The following is a 5862-nucleotide window of genomic DNA, read 5'->3' on the forward strand; positions in this document are numbered from 1 at the left end:
GGGTGGCTCAGTTGGTTAAGCAACTGCCTTCGGCTCAGGTCATGATCCTGGAGTCCCGGGATCGAGTCCCGCATTGGGCTCCCTGCTCAGCAGGGAGTCTGCTTCTCCCTCTGACCTTCCTCCCTCTCATGCTCTCTGTCTCTCATTCTCTCTCTCTCAAATAAATAAATAAATTAAAAAAAAAAAAAAAAACCTTCTTCTTATTCAAAAGTGAAAGATTCGAAATCTAGGAAGAGGGGAAAAAAACAGGACCACCTTAGAGAGGCTCCGCACCCCCCCTTACTCTCCACATGTTTGTGGAAAATTCTAGGAATATGTGGGAAAGTTCTAAGTGTCCTGACTCAGGGTCTAAATTGCCACCAACTGCTTCCAGGCTCTGGTTAGGCTCCCCCAGGAAGCTGCGGGGGGGTTGGGGGGTGGCCAGCGCCAGGTGCTTCTGTGGTCCGCATTTTGCAGCTGTGTAAACTGAGGCACAGAATCACCCAAGGGCACAAAGGAGGAGGCAGCGGGCTGGGATTCAAATGTAAGCCCACCTGTCTCTAAAGACTGCCTCCTTGTCATCACTGCACAAACATTTATTGTGTGCCTGGAGCTGAGGTCCTGGACAGGGTGAGGGTTGGGGGCGGCAAATACTATACATTTTATTAATTTATTTCATTGTGCTGGATAGCGGAGAGAAAAATAGGGCAGGAAAAAGAGATCAGGAATTGGGCAGTGAGGGATGCGATTTTAAACAGGAAGGTCAGGATGGTCTCCTTAAGAAGGTGATACTTGAGGGGCGCCTGGCTGGCTCAGCTGGTTAAGTGTCTGCCTTTGGCTCAGGTCGTGGTCCCAGGGTCCTGGGATGGAGCCCCACATCGGGCTCCCTGCTCAGCAGGGAGCCTGCTTTTCCTTCTCCCTCTGCTGTTTTGTGGCTTGTGCTCTCTGGCTCGCTCGCTCTCTGTCAAATAAATAAATAAAATCTTACAAAAAAAAAAAAAGAAGGTGATGCTTGAGAAAAGAGATGAGGAAGCCATGGGCATAGAGCATTCTAGATAAAGGAAACAGGCTGTGCAAAGGCCCTGAGGCTGGGCCACGGGCAGTAGCTTCAAGTGATTGAGACGAAGCCCAGGGGCTGGAACAGAGGGGCATATGGGAAGAGGTGCTGGCAGGGAGGTGACAGCCTTAGATTAAGGCCCACCCTAGTCAACATCTCAGATGGAAAAATGAGATCCAGAGGCAGATGTTGGCAGAGCTTGTCCTGCCTCCTCTCCCCTTCTGTCACTGTCCTTGTCCCCTGCCATCTCCTAAGAGTGTAGTTAGACTCCCTCGCTCCAGCTGTCGCTCCATGGCGCCTGCCAGGCTCACTGTCATAGCTGAGCCGGGGCCTACGGGAGCTGCCCCGAGGCGCACCCATCCCTAGTGTGGAGAGGGGTGGGGTGGGGTGGGGAGGACAGTGGCGGCCACAGGGTCCTGGCTCAGCAGGACCACTGATCTCTGATCCAGAGTCCAAGGCTCTGAATCCTCTCATTAAGGCTTCTGAGGCTTGCTAAGGTTTGGAGGCATGCTTGGGTCAGCGGTGGGGGTGAGAACGGTGACCAGATCCAGGTGGCCAAGCCCTCGTCCACATGCACTGTGGGGGTGGGGGGGGTGGGAGGGGGGAACTCGAGTCTTTTCCCTTCCACCTGGAAAGGGAGTGACAGCAGGCTGATGGCGCGACCATCCTCAAAATACAGCTGCTTTGGTTTTTGCCGCCTGCTATCCTGGCATCTCTGTCCCCTCCCTGAGAGTATCCTGCTCCATATCCAGCTCTGTGCCCTGCCTGGCCTGCCCACCCGGTCACTGCCGCTGCCTGCCTCCCCCCACCTCCTCCCTGCCTTCATACCCCCTATCTGTGCCCTCTTCCTGGCTACTTCACTTCCTCGGGGAAGTCTTCAAGGTCAGCTGAGCCCCCATCACGGGAAGAGGAAGACTTGCCCACCGGGAAAAGGGGTGGATTCTCTTCCTTCCTCCTGCCAGCCTCCTGGGCCATCAGGGTTCCAGGAATGACCCCCCACCCCGCAAATTGCAAAGCAGTGGGGCTCCGCAACCTCTTAACCTTCAAGCCAGGACCCTCCCAAGGTCTGCTGTTGTTGGACTGAGGCACCCTGAGACCTTTGCTCTCTTCGTCTGCCCCTCTGCCCACGCTCCCCTTTGTTCCCTCTGATCCAGCCACCCTGGCCTCCTTGTTATACCTCCAACATGCCAGGCCTGGTCCTGCCTGAGGACCTTTGCACATGCTGGTGCCTCTGCTTGGAATGCTCTTCCTCCAGATGTCCACCTGGCTCTTTCTCATCCTTCGGGTTTCACACCCACTCCCCCACCTCCCTGCCTCTCAGAACATTAGCTCCATGAGGTAGAAGCAGGGAAGCTTGTGTTCATTGCTCAGCCCGGTGCCTCCCACTGCAGGCACTTCATAAATATGTGCTCCATGAATAAATGACAGACACAGGGGCAGAAGGGAGTTGGGGGCAGGGGGCGGGACAAGCACAGGATAGAGGGGTTCTTCAGGTGGGGCTGGCACCTCAGAGACACAGTCATGGGGTCCTGGGGCAAAATATGGGGTTGGGAGCCCAAGATGGGGGGGCGGGGAGAGAGTTGAGCTCCTGCGCGTTCATTGTGGGGAACTGGTGGGACAGTCTCATATTAACAAAGGTATGAAGTCGAGATCGAAGGAGGAGAAAGACCTCTATGCCACTCTGGTCAGAGCCCATTCAAGTGTGGCAAAGAAGAGCCCATTCTGAATGGCTTGGGATGGGGTGGGAAAGACAGCCAAGGGAGGAAAATCCCTACCACTGAATTATTTAAGCAGAGGATTCAGAAACTCAGCTGAGTTGACCATTTCCTCCTTTTTGAAGCCCTTGCTCCCTGGCTTCTGGCTTGCCACCTAACTGTTTCCTTGCCTCCTCTCTCTGCCCAATCCCCCCAGGTGCTGATGCCTCCCAAGCTCCAAGCTTGCTTCTTCAAAGCCCACCCTGCACCTCGCCACCATCTGGGTGTCTAGCAACATCACAATTTCCAGATGCACCGGAACCTGCTCCCCAATCAGCGGCTGCCCCACCACCCCCACTTCCAATCTCTCCAGGATCCATGCACTTCTCCCTCATCCCCACCTCCATCTCGATCTGGACAGCGAGGTTGCTTCCAGTCTGGTCTCTTAGCTCCTGCCATGCATCCTGCAGTTTCTCCCCTCCACATCTCTATACCCTGGTCCCTCTGCCCTGTTAACTCTGAATCATCCTTAGTAACCCACCAATGATCACCTCCTCCAAGAAGCCTTCCCTGGGGAGGGTGAACCAGGCCACTCCTCCGGGCTCCCTCCCCCCAGACATCCAGGCACCTGCTGTTTTACCAGGTGCTTATTAGCACCTGGGTGCTGTGTTCACCTCTGAGGTGATGACTGCTATTATTCCCATTTTACAGGTGAAGAAGCTGAAGCAAAAAGGAGGTGAAGTCAGTAGCCTGCGGGCACCGAACTTCAGCGGGCAGGACAAGGTCAGAGGCAGCCTCCAGAGAGTGGGAGAGAGGACAGCCTGTGGTGCTCAGATAAGAGGAGCCTGTCCCCGGGCACCTTCGGCATCCCGAGGGTGGTGGGAGGCCCACTCCTGCTCCCCCCCACCCCCCCGGCCAACTACAGGAGCCCAGCGGCTTCTGTGCCAAGCGATCACTCCAAGCCAGGCGCTGGGCCAACCAAACACTTTACACGCCTGACTCACTCAGTCTGCAGAAGGCCCCGGGTCTGGAGGTGGGCAGTTACACAGTGCTCCCATTTCTCAGTGCAGGAAATGGGGGCTCATCATGCTGTGAACTCGCGCTGGCTCTGGCGGTCTCCCCCATTCCCTCAAGGCCCCGGAGGCTGCCACTGGGATCAGCCAAGCCCTTTCCTAGCCAAGGCTTCCTTTGATCAGAACAACACTCCCAGGGATAGGTTCTACTGACCCATTTTACAGATGGGCAAACCGAAGCCCAGAAAACTTTCCCCGGGGTGACAAGGCCAGTTCCATGACCAAGTCTCCCAGCTCATTTCTACTACCTCTTCCCTCCCCTCTCAAGACACCTCCACTGGGAGTAGGTGAGCTGGGAAAGCAGGCAAGAAAGGTCCTGGCTTGGCCTGTGGGGACCCAGGTGGCTGAGTCTCCTGGCACCCACACCCCAGCCATGTTTATTCACAGCAGCTGCTCTTGGAAGGGGCCTGAGTGGAGACCGGGGACCCTGGGAGCTTCTAAGGCAACCCCATACTCCAGAATGTCTTTCTCGGGCAGCCTCCCTAAAAGAGATCCAGGTCACTGGACTGGGGACAGCTTGGCCCCTGCACTCAACGGCTGGAGACCTTGCCTGGGTGTAGAGTGGGTCTCCAGGAGCCTCCCCCATCAGGTGGCATTTCACAGGTTTTGCAAGTCAGACTCAGCCACGACAGCCCCACCCCACCTGCTTCTCCCTCAGTTTCCCCATCCCAGCAAGCAAAGGCCCCTGCATACTCCCAGCTGCCAGCGCCAGAAATCTCCTCCGCGCAGGTTCATTTACGCCCCACTTCTGAGCAGGCAGGGAACGCAGAGGATGTTCTTCTGCCAGAATGCACCCCCCCCCGCGTCACCCCCTGTCCACCACCCCTTCCGGTGGGGGGCAAGCCAGCAGCCTCCTCCCGGGTTTCCTCCCATCCCTCCTGCCCACAGCAGGGGATCTTCCTAAGACACAACAGGACCGGGTTACTCACTTTGCTCTAAGCCTCCCGTGGCCCCCCCAGGCTTGAGAATGGAATCCACTCACTCCCCGCCATCTTCGAGGCGCGGGCCAACTTCTCCCCACCTCCGAGCCTCCCTCCCGGCGCTTCAGCCACGCTGGCCTCTTTTCTGCCCTGCAAACACACCAGGCTGGGCCCTACTTCTAAATCTCGCTGCTTCCTGGGCCTCAAAAGCCCTCGCTGGCTGGTCCACTCAGGCCCGGATGACCCCTTCTCCGAGAAGCGCTCCCTGACCCTTCCTCCATCTCCCCGAGGTGTTGTCCTCCCCGCACTTAGCGCGGGCTGGAGTGATCGGAGCCTGTTTACACAGTGGCTAGCCGTCTACGCAGCCGGGCTGCGAGGTCAGGGCGCCGGCCGCGTCCCCAGCGCGGGCACTCCGTACGGTTTCCTTGGCGTCTGACCCACACTCGCGTCGCGCTCCTCGCATTCACCCACCCGGACTCCCCCGCGTCGCCGGGCCAGGCTCGCCCCCACTCCCTCCTGCCCGTTTCGCAGCCGCGTCCCCGGCGCTCGGGGGAGCAGGGCTCTCTCGGGGCGGCGGCCCGGGGCCTGGGACCGGATGGGAAGCCCCGAGAGGCCGCCCCGGGCGGGGTGAGGGGGGGCCGGGGCCGCCATGGCCGCGGAGGCGGGGCCGGGGCTCGCCGCGAGGGTGGCGTTCCGGGCGGCGTTCGGGGCGCGGGGGCGCTCGCTTACCTGGGGGCGCAGGCGGCGGGGCGCACCGGGGGTGGGCGGCAGAGGCGGAGAGGAAGGAGCGCGCGCAGCCCGCACGCGGCCGCCGGACTCTGCTCCCAGCGCCGCCTCTGCCGTGGGGCCCGGGGGTAGGCTGGGGCGGAGGGAACGGGGCGGAGGGAACGGGGCGGGGCCGGGGCGGGGCCCGGCGGGGCGCGGGGTCCTGGCGGGGCTCGGCCCTCTCCGCGAACTGGACCGCCTCCTGGACCCCCGCCCCCGCGCCGCCGGCCGGGCCTAGCTCCGCCCCAGACCCGCCCCCCGGACCCGTCCCCCCGCTCCCCCCCACCCCCACTCCGGCCCGCCCCCCAGGCCGGCCCGGAGGCGCGCTTGGCCGAGATCCAGCCTCAGGTCTTTTGCTTGCGCCTTATCTCTCG

General features: G+C 60.1%; 1 protein-coding gene across 2 annotated transcripts in view; it reads right to left on the reverse strand.

Moving 5' to 3' along the window:
- CERS4 (ceramide synthase 4) overlaps positions 1-5569 on the reverse strand; it is a 33214-nt gene extending 27645 nt beyond the window's left edge. The window contains exon 1 of one of the 2 annotated variants that reach the window (XM_032394694.1): positions 5453-5569. The gene's annotated coding sequence lies outside the window, so the exon portion shown is untranslated. Of the gene's footprint in view, positions 1-4732; positions 5302-5452 lie in introns of those variants that run through there. The other variant, XM_032394695.1, reaches the window with a different exon arrangement.
- Positions 5570-5862: the final 293 nt, after the last annotated feature.

Source organism: Phoca vitulina, unplaced genomic scaffold (genome assembly GCF_004348235.1).
Source record: "Phoca vitulina isolate PV1807 unplaced genomic scaffold, GSC_HSeal_1.0 scaffold81, whole genome shotgun sequence".
Taxonomy (NCBI): Eukaryota; Metazoa; Chordata; class Mammalia; order Carnivora; family Phocidae; genus Phoca; species Phoca vitulina.